This window comes from Loxodonta africana, chromosome 16, assembly GCF_030014295.1.
Source record: "Loxodonta africana isolate mLoxAfr1 chromosome 16, mLoxAfr1.hap2, whole genome shotgun sequence".
NCBI classification, from domain to species: Eukaryota; Metazoa; Chordata; class Mammalia; order Proboscidea; family Elephantidae; genus Loxodonta; species Loxodonta africana.
In genome coordinates this window covers 16,999,225-17,018,637 of record NC_087357.1, presented here as the reverse complement: position 1 = coordinate 17,018,637, position 19,413 = coordinate 16,999,225, and the positions used below count along the sequence as shown (strand labels likewise).

Sequence of the window (19,413 nt, the reverse complement as noted above, 5' to 3'; positions counted from 1 at the left end):
CTCCCCTGTGGGCACTCACAGTCTGGTAGACTACCCAGATCATCTGGAGACCTTGCCCCAACTTGGAATGCCAAACCCACAGACTTTACTCCAGTAATACTCCTTTCAGCTCAGAAAGGCAAACAGCCCATTTACTTCATCGTGGGGACCTTCACGCGTGCCTTACCTGCGCTAAAGCCGAAACCAAATGGCCACCAACGCGGTTGGAATGGAGGGAGCTCTGTTCAAAGAAGAATATGGGGATAAATTAATTGTGCGCTTTTGGGGGTGGTGGGGGGGCCGGTGCTAGCCTAATCCAGCGGAGAAAGTACTGGTAATGGCTGATGATGAGGCAAAAGCTTTGTACAAAGCTCCTGATGGACACCTCCAGAATGAGGCTAGAGATAGCTTCTGGGAATCTCGGTTTCCTTGTCAATAAACTGTAGATAAAATACCTGTTAAAGAGTTAAGACGAGTGGTATGAGATAGTGTACATTTCCTAGCGCAGTGTGGCACCTAATTCTCTATTTCCATTGGCCTCTCTACTTCTCAGTTATAAGGGGGACCTTTGTACTACCTTTTATTGCATTTACTTCTGTTGGTGTCTTAGGTAACAGCAAGGAAATTTCAAGCACAGGTATTATGGACTCTCCTCATAGAGCCTGGCATGCAGTAGGTACTCCAATTTATTGAATAACTGAATACCTTTTCTCCTTTACACAGATTTTGAGAGTAAAGCAACATGATAGATGGGAATACTCTTTTCCAACTTAAAATGGCTGTGCGAAGGTAAGGCATTGTGTTCATTATTTTCAGGCAGGGTTTTAAACGTCTTCATTCAAGGAGGACTTTATGCACTCCATGTTTTCTCGGTGTCCCCATGTTTACAGGATCCTAGCTGCAGCATTTAAAACTCTAAGGAACAAAAAAAAAAAAAAAAAAAAGGAACAGTGAAGTTAAAAAAAAGTTTTTTTTTCTTTCCATTAAATGCTTTTTGCATGGGGGGATATGAAGACCCAATATATTCGTGTCACAAAGTCAGCTATACAGTTGAAGAACCTTAGAGGGGGTAACGTTATGCAGTCATTTAATCTCCTAGAGGGAAGATACTTCCCTGAGCCTGAAGGATAAGACTACAAACCTCAAAGACCACCCAGGTTCCAGCACATTCTTTCAGGAGTCTGCTGACACTTGCTAGTGTCTATAAATTTCCCTTCATTTATTATAAATTTCAATTTTTTAGTACTGTTTACCCATATAGTAGCTGGTGTGAGTTCTGTATAAAGTAGGCGCTCCCAAAAGAAACACTGGATTAATTTACTACCAAGATCTTCAGGGAGCCTAACTACAAGTAAATCTTGAATAATCCTGAGCTAAATACCATTTAGGATGAAAAGTCCTAGGTTTTAAGTCATTCAAATGAAATTTTACTATGAAGCATAAAAAAAGAGGCAGAATTTTCCATCTCTGGGAGCTAGTGTGTGAAAAGGCCATGTGTGGAAAACAGAACAAAACCAGAGTCCTACAAATACAGCATCTGGATCCCAGAGTGGGCAACTGTCAACTTTAAAGAAAAATAGTCTTAAGGATTTTTAAAGAGTTCACTGAAACAGTCAATGGTGGAATCTCATCAAGATCTCCAGGGAGAAATAATTCGACACCTGAAACTTACAAAAACAAAATAAACATCATAAAGTCAAGCTTAATTAAGTTTAGGATTTTTATAAGGTGCCTTTTTAAAAGTCTTCACATCTCTATTAAAGGTTATAATTAAACAATAAGCAATTATAATAGCGGATGTGTGTTTCTAAAGAGCTTAAATTGTTTGGTACGCTTTATTAATGATTATAAACTTGTTTACAAGTATCATTTCACTCATCTCTGAAACATAGCCATCTCTAGGGTGGAAGTTGGCAGCAGTAGTTCACAGCAACACAACAACACACTCCAACACAATTCAAAGAATACTCTAAAGGCAAGAACTGAACAAACTAGAATTACTAACATCTCTTCCTGTAGTACCTACATTTCTTTGGAGTTCTCCAAAACCTAGCTAGAGCCAAAACGGTTTAGTTTTACTATCTGGCAAGATCAAAAGTTATGACTTCATGTTTGTAAATCAGAATAAGAAAAACAGCATATTTTTGCTCCTGAGGGAAACAAACAAAATGGGCTAAAGAGAATCTGGAATTGCTTTATAAAAGTGAAATGATTTCCCATAGAAGAGTAGTTTTGTTGTTGTTGTTTTATTGTTTATATTAAGAGAGGAGCCCTGGTGGCTCAGCTGCTAACCAAAAAGTCGGTGGTTTGAACCCACCAGCCACTCCGAGGGAGGAAGACGTGGCAGCCTATCCATAACAATTTACAGCCTTGGAAACCATATGGGGCAGTTGTACTCTGTCCTGTAGGGTCACTGTGAGTCAGAATCAATTTAACGACAATGGGTTTGGTTTTGGTTTTGTACTAAGAGGGTAAAAAAAATGTCACTTGGGTCAAATATACGGTTGGCTCAGAGTGAAAAATAATGGCAATTACATAAGCCCTGGGATCAAAGCAGTTCTGCCAAAATGTTTACTGGCTCTGTTTTAAATATTCTTTTTACTAATTTTAAGATGTGCATGAACGATAATTTAAAAAGGAAAGGATTGTATGTGTAAGGACAACATACCAGAATAGAAGACAGTCTTTTTTTTTTTTTTAATCCTATGACTAATGAAATGTTTGGCACAATTTTTCCAAATTGGGGGAAAAAGTTCATATCTTAAAGGGAGAAAATCCTGAAAATTCTAACTTTAAATTGTCAAAATGCCTGCTGCGATGAATAAAAATGATTGGACCAGAAAGTAAAAATAGTATTTATTCCCTAATGGTGGAGCATTGTGCAGATGACAGTACTTTCTGAAGGGTGTACTTTTCAGTCCACTTCTGTAAGGGGACTCATTTCAAGCATTGTGGAGGATTTTTCCTTTGGATATCACTATCCGTGTGAGAACATCTTGCAAATCTGTTGTAGAACAATTATAGTACTTTGTGTTCAAATGGCCCATTTGGTCAAGAGTGTTAAGATTCTCATTTTATAATGGATGGTAATTATTTTCCAGATGGGGATTCAGGGACCTAAAGATAGGAAGAAGTTTTCTCCAAGGTATCATTACAATATTCAGATTTCAGACTCATATGTATTTTATACACACACACACACACACACACACACACAGGGTTCCCCGGGTGGTACAAACTTAATAATTAAGTGCTTGACTGTTAGCCAAAAGATTGGCAGCTCAAACCGAGAAGACAGGCCTGGCAATCTGCTTTCGAAAGGTCAGGGACTTGAAAATATGATGGAGCAGTTCTACTCTGCACTCATGGGGTCACTATGAGTCAGCACACACAGGTACACAATTCAAATGTATATAAAATTTATATACATATGACAAAGCCCCAGGGGTATATTGGAGATATGTGAATAGACAGATAGATCCCCACGTCCGTCAAAAAGTTAAAACAAAAAACTATTTGGCTAACTGATTTGAAATTATATTTGCAATAAAGCAGTTTGGGGTTTTTTGGTGGTTTTTTGTTTTGTTTTCCTCACTGAACTGATGCCTTTGTCTTCTGGCGCTGGGCAGAGTGTGTACCCAGTGTGTGATGCCTGAAAAGCAGGGTGGAGTGTGAAGACCTCTATCAATGGCTGGGTCTTAATTCCGGTGGTTAAGAGCTCAGGCTACTAACCAAAAAGTTGGCAATTCAAATCTACCAGTCGCTCCTTGGAAACCCTATGGGGCAGTTCTGCTCTGTCCTATAGGGTTGCTATGAGTTGGAATCGACTCGATGGCAACAGGTTTGGTTTATTTTGGTTTTCTGCCTATTACTAGCTATATATCTTCAGGGAAGTAATTTTCTGTCTTCAGGCCTCTATTTCTTCACCTGTAACATAAAAGACTCTCTAAACAGGAGCTACTAAAGTATCCTCTAACATTTAATAATACTACATAGTACATTAACAACCCACAGAAGCCAATTGCATTATAATTATCTAATTGAATTTGGTGAACATACTAAAGCAGATTTCCTTTTTAAGTAATTTATTAATGAAGGATCCTCTAATTAGGGGGGGGAGCGGGAGGTTAGGGGGTGGGTTTTCCTCAAGATGTCCTGAGAGTTCTCTCTCCCCAAAAGAATTAATGATCGCAGAAAGTAAATATTATTTTTATTAATTAGCCTACGTGTGAGGAAATGGATTTGGAAGAAATTAACAGGTAAGTGCAAGTAATTTTGAACAGCCATCACCTTTTCACTCGTAGCAATGAACAGCTTCTGTTCATACTGTCTGTAGTTTTTTCAGACTACGAATGCTGAGGAAGGGAAGAATTTAAGGAGCAAAATACATATTTGTACATAAGAATGTGTCGGGTAGATGTCAGAATTCCCTTTTCATGGTATCATACTATTATGTTATGCAGTTTTTGTGGCTCAACAAAATCAACGCATGTTAATACACAGAAGTCAAATTCATTCACTTTAACTCCTATATGGTCTTGAGTCAGACAAGCCCCATTTGATCTCCTTGCAGAGGACTTGAAGCTGTTTCCAGTCTTTCACTATTGTAAACAGTCCTGCAGAGACATCCATATGTTTCCTCGTGCACATGTGCAGGGAAGTTTGTTTGTAATTATAGCTCTTTTTGACAATTAACAATGAAATTAATGAGGGTTTATGAGTGATAGTTTGGAAAACTCACAGGACTGAGCATCAAAAGACCCAAGTTCTAATCCTAGCTCTGCAACTAAATAGTTGGGGACCCAGCAAGCCCTAGTCTTTCTGACCTCTAAGACCCCTTCCAGCTCCAAAATTCTCAAAGTCTATGTATGTGTGCTTTGGTGTTGTTGGGTGCCAAGGAGTCAATTTTTGACTAATAGGAACCCGATGTGACAGAATACAACTGCTCCATAGGGTTTTCTAGGCTGTAATCTTTATGGGAGCAGATTGCCAGGTCTTTCTGGGTGGATTCAAACTGCCAGTCTTTTGGTTAGCAGCCAAGCACTTAACCATTGCACCACCAGAGTTCACTTTCTCTCTAGTTAAGAGCTCAGCTGCTAACCAGAAGGTTGACAGTTTGAATCCACCAGGTGCTCCTTGGAAACCCTGTGGGCCAGTTCTACTCTGTCCTATAGGGTTGCTATGAATTGGAATTGACTGGACAGCAACAACAGGTTACATATGTAACTGTGTAACTGAAAAGCACTTGCTATGGGAAGAAAGTTTTGCAAATGCTCATGTATTTGTCTTCAAATTTCAATTATCTCACCATCATGAGTCTTTCTGGAATCATCCAGACTTCAACCATACAGTTGCTACTTATATGGATTTAGGTCACGGAGAACTTTGATTATTACTGAAAGCAATGTTTAAAAAAAAAATTATTAAGTTATCATCCTTTGTAAACATCTGTTAATTATTTTTTATGTTTAGTTAAAAATAAATCTAAGACACAGGATATTAACAAACAAGAAGGGAATAAAACTATAAAATTTTATAGAATTCCATAAAATTTTCTGAAATGTTTTATATATATATGTGTGTGTGTGTGTGTGTGTGCGTGTGTGTGGGTGTGTGTTCATTTGGAGACCATTAATCTGGTGGGCAGCTGGCAAAATCATTTGGTGATAGTTCTGTTTTCTCCTGTGTAAGATTTAGTGCTCTCTCCCTTTATACTTATTTGATCTATGCTGAACAAAGTAAAGGACTTTTAAACTATGTTGTCTTTTGTGTGTCTGATACAAAGTCGGGGGGGGAGGGGCGGGTATTTTGACGCACAGATCCAACTCTTCTAGTTCCAGGATCAGATTTTAAACCATTTGTCCTAATCGGTTTTCAACTAGCCTGAGCAATGTTTAAGTTCATCTCAATATCTGATAATAAGAAACAGTTTTAGCTCAGAACTGGGTGCCTATCACGTATGCATTCTGAATTAGGTCACCTTCAGAGTACTAAAGGTTATGATGTAAAGAAGAAGTGTTGCAAATCTACATTGTAGCTTTTCTAGAATGGAATGGAGTCCCTGGGTGGTAAAAACAGTTGATGCAGTTAGCAGCTAACTAAAAGGTTGGAGAGTCTAATCCACCCAGAGGCACACCTTGGAAGAAATACCTGGCAATCTACTTCAGAAAATTAATCATTGAAAACCCTCTGGAGCATGGGGCTGACTGCAGAACAAGTGACTTACTAGCTAGTAATTGGAATACTGGAGCCTTGTGGCTCAGTGGTTAAGAACTCGGCAGCTAAGCAAAAGATCGGCAGTTCAAATCCACCAGCCATTCCTTGAAAACCCTATGGGCAGTTCTATTCTGTCCTATAAGGTTGCTACAAGTCAGAATTGACTCATCTGCAATGGGATTTAATTGGAATACCCATGAATGATCCGCATCCAGGGACGGATTACCCAATAAGCAAGGTACGCACAGGCTTCCTTGTGCTTATTTACTAATCTGTAGTGAACAATTTCATCTGTTTTTCACCACAAATGTGAAAATGTTCACTACAGATTAGTAAGTAAGCACAAGGAAGCCTGTGCATACCTTGCTTATTGTAAACCCATTCGTACCTTGCTTACTGATTAATCCGCCACTGTATCGACTACGCGCTCCTTGGAAACCCTATTCTACTCTATCCTAAAAAAAATACCCCAGTGCCGTCGAGTCGATTCCGACTCATAGCGATCCTATAAGACAAGGTAGAACTGCCCCATAGAGTTTCCAAGGAGCACCTGGCAGATTCGAACTGCCGGCCATTTGATTAGCAGCCGTAGCACTTAACCACTACGCCACTGTCCTAGAGGGTCGCTATGAGTCAGAATCAACTACAGCAATGGGTTTGGTTTTTAGAAGCCCTGGTGGTGTAGTTGTTAAGTGCTATGGCTGCTAAGCAAGAGGTCGGCCGTTCAAATCTACCAGGAACTCCGTGGAAGCTCTGTGGGGCAGTTCTATTCTGTCGTATAGGGTCACTATGAGTTGGAGTCAACTCGATGGCAAGGGGTTTGGATTTGGAGTTTTGTTTTTTGTTTTTTTGTAGCAGCAGCAAGATGAAGTACAGGATTTAGCTTGACAACATAGGCCTAAAAGAAAGATCTTCTGGGACCTTAAGTAGTATAGTTGAAGGAGCATTGAATGGAGAGAAGTGATCTGGCTCAACCGACTATGAGGTTTATGACCTAAACCCCTTGCTCTCGAGTCGATTCCAACTCATAGTGACCCAATAGGACTGGGTAGAACGTCCCCAGAGAGTTTCCAAAGAGCACCTGGTAGATTCGAACTCCTGACTTTTTGCTTAGCAGCCACAGCTCTTAACCACTACACCACCAGAGTTTTCCACGAATGACCTAGAACAACATAAATTCTCCTTCAGTAAACTGGTGACTTTTAAATTCTCTTTCATCTCCAAATTTGGAGCTTAGACTACTTAGAATGATTTCCTCGTAGACTCAAATCAATGTACAACTGTGTTTTACTTTGGTTATTTATCAAGTTTATGCAAAGTGGTAAGGTATAGATTGTGTAATTTGTGCCTATAATTGTACTCTTGTAACCAGAGATTTTAAGAAAATTATAGAAGTTTAAAAAAAAATCATATTCAAAGTATGAACTGCATTGCATGAATTTCTAAGGTAAAGTTTTGCCTAAATCACCTTTGTAATTGTGAGGGATTTTATTTTTTCCTTTTCTATATATACATGGACTTTTGAAAAGGAATGGAGCAAGCTAGTTTTGTAAAAGGGAAATGTGATGTACTACACATCCCAGGACTCACGGGTTTGCAGCATTTTCTAAAACAAGACTGTCTCCCAAAGTTCCTTGGCTAGAGACACTCACTCAACAGCTGCTTTTAGGGTTAAACATTTGTTGAGTAGGTCCCTGAGTGATGCAAATGGTTTGCTCTGGACTAACCAAAAAGTTCCCAATTTGAACCTACCTAGTGGAATCATGAAAGAAGGCCTGGTCATCTGTTTCTGTGAAGATGATAGCCAAGAACTTTCTCCACCACTTTCATGCCATCATCATGGTGCACATGAACATCTGGGCCGACACTCTTAAGGACATGGATAATGCTGAGAAGAGAGACAAGTGTCAGGTTCTTGTCAGACCTTGCTCCAAAATCATCATTCGGTTTCTGACTGTGATGAGGAAGCATGAGTACATTAGCGAATTTGAAATCATTGATGATCGCAGAACTGGGAAAATTGTTGTGATCCTCACAGGGCAGGTTAAACAAGTGTGGAGTGATCAATCCCAGACTTGATGTGCAACTCAAAGATCTGGAAAGGTGGCAGAATAATCTGCTCTCGTCCTGTCAGTTTGGTTTCATTGTACTGACAATCTCAGCTGGCATCACGACCCAGGTCAAAAACTCACAGGAGGGAAAATCCTGGGATTCTCTTTCTAGGGATGTAATACACACAGAGAGATAAAATGCCTCAATGGAAAAAAAAGATTACTGTCAAGAAAACTCTATGGAGCTCAGTTCTACTCTGTAACACACAGGGCCACCATGAGTTCGAATAGACTTGATGGTAAAGAGTTTGGTTTCGTTGGGTATTTGTCAAGTGCTCATCTTGTGAAAGGTTTTGCCCTTTGGGCACTAACTGCCAGTGTGATCTTGGGCAGATTATGTAAATTCTCTAGGTTCCCGCATCTGAAAAATTAGCTATTAGGAGAATTAAATGAGGGCATCCAGTAAAAATGCAGGGAGAGCCTGGCACGCAGGAAGTGCTCAAAACCTGTGGCTGTTAGGTCGAGGATGTGATGCCCTTCTCTTTGCAACCGCCTTTGTCCTAACTAAAGGCAAGGGCTGGACAGCTGATTGCTCTGGGCTGTTCCTCACCAAGTACTAAGGCTCTGGGGTTGGAGCAACTGCCTCTCCAGACCCACGAGTGAGAGCCAGCATATGCAGACCCTGAGTTCTTTTTGTTTCAACCCAAACCTAATTTTTTGGACACTTTTTTCTATACAAAAACAAAATAACACCTTAGTAAAATTTCAAACCTTCCTTTAAAGTTTGATAATGATTCTTTGGTGGCACAGTGGTTAAGTGTTCGGGAGATGACCAAAAGGTCAGCAGTTTGAATCCACCAGGCACTCCTTGGAAACCCTACGGGGTAGTTTACTCTGTCCAATAAGGTCGCTATGAGTTGGAATCAACTGGACAGTAATGGCAATGGGTATGAGAATTCACCAGATCTCTGAGTTGTCAAAAAATAATGAGGATTACATTATACACCTTCTATCTCTGTAAGCAGCTGAATAGAAATCTAAATAATAGATTATATACTAGATAATGTTTTAATAAAAAAAATTATAGACTAGATTTTTCACTTAGGAGAGAATTGCGCTAAATTTTAAAACAAGATTTTGGCATCTTTTGTTTTACTTTGTAACATAAATATTCTGCTGAACAGTGCTTTCTAACTCTCATTCATTGTTGTTAGGCTCCATCGAGTCGATTTTAATACAAAGTGACCCCATGTGACAGAGTAGGGCAGCCCCACGGGGTTTTCTAAGCTGTAATCTTTATGGAAACAGATCACCAGGTCTTTCTCCCTCAGAGCTGCTGGGTAGGTTCAAACCGTCAACCTTCTTTCTGGTTAGCAGCCGAATGCGTAATCACTGAGCCATCAGGGTTCCCAATGCCCATTAGCCACTCAAATTTTTAGCGCATTATTTCCATTTTACTAATAATAATAGTAAATATTGGCTGATTACTCACCTTTGCTAAATTCCTCAACATCACAATCTCATTTCATTGGAAAGAAATAAAGCTCCAGCCACTGTAAACATCACCATTATTTTATTCCTTCCCTGTCATGAAGTGTGATGGAAGGTGGGTAAAGGGCTCTCCTCATCAGGCATTGCACACATCAGGAAATGTCAGGGAACTTGGAAACTGAGTGCTTCAAATCCTTTGAACTGCTCTTGTACTTCATTTGGTTTTAAGCGTTACCGGAGCATCCTTGACACAATCCCAACACCTAGCTGCTGAAGTGGAAGCACAGAGACCAGCAAAAGACAATTCATCTATTTTCCAGCTCCTGACACACTCAGTGTTTTAAGTAGCAGCCAGTACTTTGGTGTTTGCAATCTGTAAACCGCAGAGAGATTGAAATGTATTAGTGAACCCTACACATTGAAAAGGAGCCCTGGTGGCTTAGTGGTTAAGTGCTCGGCTGCTAACCAAAAGGTCAGAGGTTCGAGCCCACCAGCTGCTCCATGGGAGAAAGATGTGGTAGCCTGCTTCCATAAAGATTTACAGCCTTGGAAACCCTATGGGGCAGTTCTACTCTGACCTATAAGGTCACTATGGGTTGGAATCAATTCGACGGCACACAACACAACAACACACATTGAAAAAACAGCACCTGGAACATCATTCCGCTCTGCTTTCATACGCAAAGGACAAAATGCTAGTAGCCTGTCCTTCATGGAAAAATGTTGGGTTTTCAGACAGGAGACTAAGGCTTACACACCACGTTACATGGGTTGCTGCGTTAGACGTTTGCCAGAGAGTAAAACATGATAATGTATGTAAAATCTTTTTTTTTTTAAGTAAAGAATGCTACAAATATGAAATTTTATCATGGATTTTAGGCTTTTATCTATTAAGTGTATACACACTTTTCCCTCTAGCATCAGTGGGTACTTAGAACAAGAGTTGAACACATATAAATTAAGAAAATCCTAGTTTACCATTATTCAAACTATTTTAAATCCAAGTCAACTTTATAAGGTGAGGAACATGTGAAAGATATATAAGAACTTGATAGCTAAGCGATTAAATATATGTGATGGGCCAAAACAAATTGAATATTACAGAACAGATAGAGTACCCTGTTATTGTTATCCTTCGGTGCCGTCAGAGGGGTTCTGACTCACAGTGACTCTATGCACGACACTGCCCAGTCCTGTGCTATCCTCACAGCGGTTGCTGTCTTTGAGCCTATTATTGCAGCCACTGTGTCAGTTCATCTCCTTGAGGGTCTTCCTCTTTTTTGCTGACCCTCTACTTTACTAAGCATGATGTCCTTCTCCAAGGGCTGATCCCTCCTGATAACATGCTTCAAGTATGTGAGACGAAGTCTTACCATACTTGCTTCTAAGGAGAATTCTAGCTGTACTCCTTGCAAGACGGGTTTTTTCGTTCTGGCAGTCCATGGTATATTCAATATTCTTCACCAACACCATAATTCAAGGCATCAGTTCTTCTTCAGTCTTCCTTATTCATTGTCCAGCTTTCCCATGCATATGAGGAAATTGAAAAATACCATGGCTTTGGTCAGGTACACCTTAGTCCTCAAAATGACAGCTTTTTAACGCTTTAGAGAGATCTTTTGCAGCAGATTTGCGCAATACAATAGTCGTTTGATTTCTTGATTGCTGCTTCCACGGGTGTTGATTGTGGATTCAAGTAAAATGAAATTCTTGACAATTTCAATATTTTCTCCCATTTATCATGATGTTGCTTATTAGTCTAGTTGTGGAGGATTTTTGTTTTCTTTATGTTGATATGTAATTCACACTAAATACTGTAGTCTTTGATCTTTGATCTTCATCAGTAAGTGCTTCAAGTTCTCTTCCCTTTCAGCAACAAGGTTGTGTCATCTACAAGGTTGTGTCATCTGCATAACGCAGATGTTAATGAGACTTCCTCCAATCCTGATGCCACGTTCTTCCTCACCTAGTCCAGCTTCTCAGATTATTTGCTTAGTTTACAGGTTGAATAAGTACGGTAAAAGGATACAACCCCGAGGCATACCTTTCCTGATGTTAAGTCATGCAGCATCCCCTTGTTGTGTTTGAACAACTGCCTCTTATTCTATGTACAGGTTTCTCATGAGCACAATTAAGTGTCCTGGAATTCCCATTCTTCACGATGTTATCCGTAATTTGTTAAGATCCACACAGTTGAATGCCTTTGGATAGTCAATGAAACACAGGTAAACATCTTTCTCGTATTCTCTGCCTTCAGCCAAGATCCATCTGACATCAGCAATGATTTCCCTCATTCCACATTCTCTTCTGAATCCAGCTTGAATTTCTGGCAGTTCCCTGTCGATGTTCTGCTGCAACTGCTTTTGAATTACCTTCAGCAAAATTTTATTTGGGTGTGATATTAATGACAATGTTCGATAATTTCCACATTCTGTTGGATCACCTTTTTTTGGAATGGGCACAAATACGGATCTGTTCCAGTCACTTGGCCATGTAGCTTTCTTTCAAATTTCTTGGCATAGATGAGTGAATACCTCCAGCACTGTATCCATTTGTTAAAACATCTCAGTTGGTATTCCATTCATTCCTGGAGCCTTGGTTTTTGCCTACGCCTTCAGTGCAGCTTGGACTTCTTCCTTCAGTACCGTTGGTTCTTGATCATATGCTACCTCCTGAAATGTCTGAATGTCAATCAATTATTTTTGGTACAGTGTCTTTGTTAAGACAGGCTAAATTTAAAATACTATGGAAGGGCATACCTGCTGCCTTCTTGAAAAAAACAAGCTCATGTGGTTGTAAGCTTGATAATGTCCTGATAATAACTTACATGTTCCTCACTTCTAGACTTGGAGTCTGGACTTCAGGCATAAATGTTTAAGTCCTGAGACCTTTCTCTAGTTTGGTGTCATATATAAGAACCTACCATTTTATCTACATAATATATATCATGCATATATAGGTAATCACTATATTCTTATTATTATATAACACACATTCATTGTAAATATTATACTATATTGTAGTATAAATAAGATACATAAACATATATAATTATATAATGTTCTTATGTACTAATTATTATATAAAATATGTATATGCAATTCGTAGGATTTTTTGCCAGCAGGAGCCTGAGACTCATGCCAGTTAATTTGCTTAGGGTGATTTTATCATACTGATATATGTAGAACAAGCTTAAAGATATGAAATCACGTGGATATTTAAGCATAGGCGCCAATCCTGGGCTAGGTGTCCTGAAGACTGTAGCTAGAGGTTGGGGAGTTTCGGCCACAGAAGGGCATGGATTGCAATGGGCTATACCATGGCGGGGCCTGCCTGATCAGGCTCTTTCTGCTTCTGTTTGCTCACTAGGACCTTGGACTCTGTATCTCATCTTTACCTCAGAGCTCCTGCCTGCTCCTGTAAAGCCCCCTCTCTTTGCCAGGATTTCTTCTGGCACTGACTTTCAGCTATAACCTTTCAGCTTTAACTCCCATTGCTGAAACGAAGTCTCATTTCCCAGCTCAACTTCACTTGTGGCAGGCCACTTCATAGTGGCTCTGTCTCCATCACCTGTGGCTATGGCTGGGGAAGAGCGAGAGGCTGGAGCTAGGTGCTTTCCCCGTTATCAGGGCTGTGGGAGAGGCCCATTCTCTTCCACTGGGCTGTTGGCAAGCAGATAAAATGATTGGCACATGCAACATTTTTAAACACAGACATGGATAACTTTTTGGTGTGGTTCAAATTTCTGGGTCAAGTTTCATTTCAAAACATAAAATGCATTCTACTTCTCAACCTAAATGAACTGAACTCACTGCCATTGAGTTGATTCTGACTCATAGCAATCCTATAAGATAGAGTAGAACTGCCCCATGGGGTTTCTGAGGCTGTAAATCTTTATGGAAGCAGACTGCCACATCTTTCTCCCATGGAGCAGCTGATGGGTTCAAAAAGTCCACTTTTTGGTTAGTAGCCAAGTGTTTCAACCACTGTACCACCAGGGCAACATTACTAACCATAAACTCTTGTAACACAGATATTGCGTGATAGAAGCTCATATTACTAGAAGCATTTCTTTCTCTATTCTATTAATGTTGGTAGATTTTCTTTCTATTGTTGAACTAATAATGATTTTACATATTGTAATTGCTAATATTCTCTAGAGTAGGAGGCTTTTCGAAATCACCTTCCAACATTAATATCTATTCAAAACAAAACACAACTGAGTTGTGTTTGGAATTTCTTGAGTTCTTCTGTTTGTCATGCAAATATTCAGTTCTGTTCTTTTTATGATAATATGAAATAAAGTAGTTTCTCATCATAACATTGTAAATCATTTGCTTTCGATTACATGCAGCTGGTTTTGTTACTGTAATGATTTTCTACGAGTGTATATTGCAGAACGCATAAGATGCAATGTGATATTCCCCTATTCAGAATTTATATGCAATTATTGTTTGCCCAGAAATAATGAGACAATTTGGAATTATAGTAATTTATTGTAATACATTTCTCACTAATATGTATCTACTTTGAGGAAAAAGAAAGTTGAATTTCTAAAAATGACATGCCATCTCTTTTTTTATATAATAACTAGAGTTTCCATCTCACTGAAAATTCAGAATAAAAATAAAAAACAGCTGAGGTAGTTACTCGGGTGCTTTCCTTTAGCTTATTCAAAAGAATGTAGGATGAACGGTAAGAATTAAGTAAACCACAAATTATTTTGGAGTATCTGGTTTGTATTATAAATAAATTTTTCACTGCTGGTTGGTTTTTTTCAAAAATATTGTCTGTATTTTTGATATTCATTCCTGTGATCTAATGTAAACTATATCCTACCAGTTTAATGTATTGTTAGTTCATGACTACATTTTTTATTATACTCATATGCTGTAAATATTTCTCACTATGCTCTTTTGGATCTCCCCCAAATAGCAATGGTCTTTAAAACATGTCACAGAAAATGTTATTAAAATATCCCCCTTTTGTGTTGTCACATATTTATTTCACACCTTGGAAAGAGTCTAACCACATGGACAATGAAGTATCTACTTTTAAGACACTGAATTAAAGATCACTTATTAAGAGAGCACAAAAAAAGGCAAAACATAGTGTCATTCTGGCAACAAAATGTTGTTCCTTACTGGTTCTTGACTAGAATTTTAAAAGACATGAGTGATTTTAAGTGGTTTGCGATTGACTGCTAACCTACAGGTTGGTATTTTGAACTCACCCAATGGCTCTGTGGAAGAAAAGACCTGGCGATCTGCTTCTGTAAAGACTACAGCCATGAAAACCCTACGGAACAGTTCCACTCTGTAACATATGGGGTCACGTGGAGTCAGGGGCCGACTCAACAGCAGCTAACAACAACATTGGTTCTTGGCTAGAATTTTAAAAGACATGATGATAAACACACATTAGTTTATAATTTGATGAAATCACAATAAATTTTTTCTTTTGAAGTATAAATATTTGTGAACCTTTTCTTATATACTTAAAAAGGTTAAATTTATATAGTGTTCTCATATTATCATCCTTAAATATGTACAAAGGTATTAATACCAACATGATGTATTGCATATCATAGGGAAGAAAGAAGCATAATGGTTATTGTCTACGTGCCATATATTTCAGTAGAGTGTTTACCTCTCACTACAATTTTCTGTTATTATTCTCATTTCCTCAGCGGTTCCTGTGGCTCCATGTGAAAAAAGCACAAAGTTTATAAGAGGCGGGAGGACTGGGGAACGCTACACGAAGAAGGGTCTTTAGAGGGAAGAACTGATTGAGAGGGTGATCCTCTATGAGTAGGACATCACAACAGAGGGCCTAGTGTGACACTGATTATGTGCAGTGAAAGCCTTCTCAAGGGCCGCCATACTGAAGAAGACTACCAAAAACATATGGAACCAGTCTAAGCAGAAAATGACAAAGAACCTCTCCACACCACTGACTGGTGACTAGTTTCCCAACGAGATCCCTCCTCCTTCCAGAGATGTTAGATCTTCAAAGACTAGAGGGTAATCTCAAACCAGACTTTCCCCTACCTCTCCTGCCCCAGCTCCATTTAAAGAGAAGGACAAGCTGCCTCTGCATTCCAACTCCCTTGAGCCACATACCCGAGCTGAGGTAAAAGTGAGGGAGTACTTATGATTGGATATAAATTTGGCTTTGTAAGCTAGACCAGATATATGTTTTCATTCTAGACTGGCCATAATATTATGAAACCTGATGAAGATGTTGTTAAGAGATGTGTCCACCATTCAAAAAAAAAAAAAAACCCACTGCCGTCGAGTCGATTCCGACTCATAGCGGCCCTATAGGACAGAGTAGAACCACCCCATAGGGTTTCCAAGGAGCGCCTGGTGGATTCGAACTACTGACCTTTTGGTTAGCAGCCATAGCATTCAACCACTATGCCACCAGGGTTTCCAAACCCTTAAACACCAGAAAAACCCACTGACGAATCTAGTAAGGGAGAGTACCACTTTAAATGAGCCATAGTGGTACCTCAAAGTAGGGAAATTAGGAAAGGGTATTAAGGACCCTAGGTGGTGCAAACAATTTGCATTTATCTGGTAACCAAACAATTGAGGACTTGAACCCACTAAGTGGCTCCACTGAAGTAAAGCCCAGCTGATCTGCTTCTATAAAGATTACAGTCAAGAAAACCCTAGGGAGCGGTTCTACTCTGTAACACATGCAGTGGCTACGAGTGGAAATCAACGGGATGGCACAAGACAACAACAGCATTAGGTTCTGGGCTGGGTGATTTTAAGGTGCGGTGGTGGGTACTGGGTAAGATTGTGCAGTTTATGACATGACGACTTTTAGATTTGTACAAAGTAAGTTTAGGGTCTTAAAATAAATCTTGTTGAGCAAGCTGATAGTCTTGACAAGTAAACAGTTTAGTTCATAGGCTTGTCTTCTAGAACTGTTTTACAGTATTATCTTCTAGAACAAGTATTTTCTGGGTTAAGCAGCCAAGTTATTTTGCTTGGCCTCAGTATTGCTTAATATAGGGACAGAAAACTGTACGTGGTCTCAGTACTGTTTTACACAGAGACAAGCAATTATGAGGGTTTTAGTTCTTAAATGAGAAAGGTAGATACTTCCAAAACAATCCTAGAAGCAGTGATTGACCGACAACAACAACAAAAAACTTCAACAAGAATAATGTAAAAACCAAAAGCAAAAAAGTTTCCTGAATAAACTGAATGCTTCAAAGGCCAGTGTAGCAGGGGCAGGGGTGTGGGGACCATGGTTTCAGCGGACGTCTAAGTCAATTGGCATAATAAAATCTATTAAGAAAACATTCTGCATCCCACTTTGAAAAGTGGCGTCTGGGGTCTTAAACGCTAACAAGCAGCCATCTAAGATGCATCAATTGGTCTCAACCCACCTGGATCAAAGGAGAATGAAGAATACCAAGGACACAAGGTAATTATGAGCCCAAGAGACAGAAAGGGCCACATGAACCAGAGACTACATCATCCTGAGACCAGAAGAACTAGATGGTGCCCAGCTACAACTGATGACTGCCCTGACAGGGAACACAGCAGAGAACCCCTGAGGGAGCAGGAGAGCAGTGGGATGCAGACCCCAAATTCTCATAAAAAGACCAGACTTAATGGTCTGACTGAGACTAGAAGGACCCTGGTGGTCATGGCCCCCAGACCTTCTGTTGGCCCAGGACAGGAACCATTTCCAAAGCCAACTCTTCAGACATGGATTGGACTGGACAATGGGTTGGAGAGGGATGCTGGTGAGAAGTGAACTTCTTGGATCAGGTGGACATGAGACTATGTTGGCATGTCCTGTCTGGAGGGGAGATGAGAGGGTGGGGGGGAGGTTTGAAGCTGGTGAAAAGGACACGAAAAGAGAGTGGAGGGAGAGAGCAGGCTGTCTCATTAGGGGGAGAGTAATTGGGAGTGTGTAACAAGGTGTATATGGGTTTTTGTGTGAGAGACTGACTTGATTTGTGAACTTTCACTTAAAGCACAATGAAAATTATATATAAAAAAAGAATAATGTGGAACTGGACAAAAGGATTTATACTTTTAGAGAGAAAGTCCAATTTTCAGAGGTCATTCCCTGTTCTTTGGCTGAATTTTGTCAGGGTCTTGTTAAGAAGTTTTTTGGCTGAGTTTTATCAGGGTCTTGGTAAGAAGTGTTGAAAATGGAGATAATCGGAACCCACTATGTTGTATATGTAGTTCATATAAGCTTTCATAATCGTTTCCACAATAAATTATCTGTGGTGTCGGCAGTTTTTAAAATAAATGATATATAAACCATTTCATGTTTGTACGCCACTTCATTGAGACTTTGAAATAAATACATTACAGTACATTATTATCCTCATTTGAAATTGAAAGCTCAAAGATGTCAAAAACTTGTCCCAGATTCCAAAACAAATGAATGGAGCAGCCCGGAGTCAAACCAAGATCTTTGTAAGGATGACCTGGCTAAGATACTTCCTCCCCATTGATTACCTGGATTGATTCTGCCTGACTTTAAAATCTGACCTGTTTTTTTCCACTGTACCATACTACCTCCAACGACGGGAGGGAGCAAAAGGAGTTAAACATGTTTTCTTAGAACAATTTATGTTGTCCTTTAGCACTTAAAAATATGCCCTTGGTGTGACACACATTGGTACTTAATTACATGCTACCTTGCAGAGTTCTTTATTCCTGTTTTTTCTCCTTGATAACTTTTAAAAGAGCAGGAATTGCATCTTACAGTTTTTTTGTATCTTCTAGCACTTTGAGGGTGCTAAGCACAGAGATGAAGCTCAATACATATATTGAATTGAATGGCAATGTTTATCATTCCTTGGGTGACACCCAGTAATATCTTCACTACAGAGTTTTAGCTACTATTTAAGACACAGTTGCTCTGCCAAATATTTGTTGTGGAGAATAAGCAAATAATTCCCAAACTGTACAGGCAAGCACATTACCACTGCAAACAGATTTTTCACTGGAAAGCTTTTCTCTTATGTTCAGAGACTTAAGAAAAATTCCATGGTGTTTCAAGTGCATCAAAAATAAAGATAAGATGACAGAAACATTTGCAAAACAAAGACCAACTGGCATTTCAGCTCTGAAGCATAGGGTAGTTTTGTTCACCATGGATTAATCAAAGATGGTTGCTTCAGCTGTCAGCCCTGTGGGAATAGCAGAGCAACTGGGACTGGCAAGGTGGTGCCCAGTACATGCTAACAAACCATTTACCATGAGTCAATCCCGACTCTTGATGGGCCCATGTGTGTCACAGTAGAACTGAGGTAGATCACCAGGCCTTCCTTCTGAGGTGCCTCTGGGGAGACTTGAACCTCCAACCTTTCTGTTAGTTAAGTGTTAACCGTTTGTGTCACCCAGGGACTCCTATGCTAACAAAACCGTCTCTTATTTCTCTGAATGTAGAGGGGGTGCAAAAGGGAACATTTATTTCCCTGAGCACCTTGTCCGAAAGCTGTGTCCTTGCAGTATTTCCTGACCTGCCCTGGTTCACCTCCACAGGCCACCTTCAGGCTGCCCTTCTTTCCTTCTTTAGGATTGCCACAAAGCTTCATATAACTTGATTTTTCACCTGGATGAAAATGTTGACAATCAGGAACCTTAGGCAATGTTATTTTCTTAGGGTCCCAAATTCACCTAGGGGCAGC

At 39.6% G+C, this 19,413-nt stretch overlaps 1 pseudogene; it reads left to right on the top strand.

Annotated features, from left to right (window-relative positions):
- Nucleotides 1-8,034: 8,034 nt before the first annotated feature.
- LOC100675283 (small ribosomal subunit protein uS8-like) lies at nt 8,035-8,418 on the top strand (annotated as a pseudogene).
- The last annotated feature ends 10,995 nt before the right edge of the window (nt 8,419-19,413 follow it).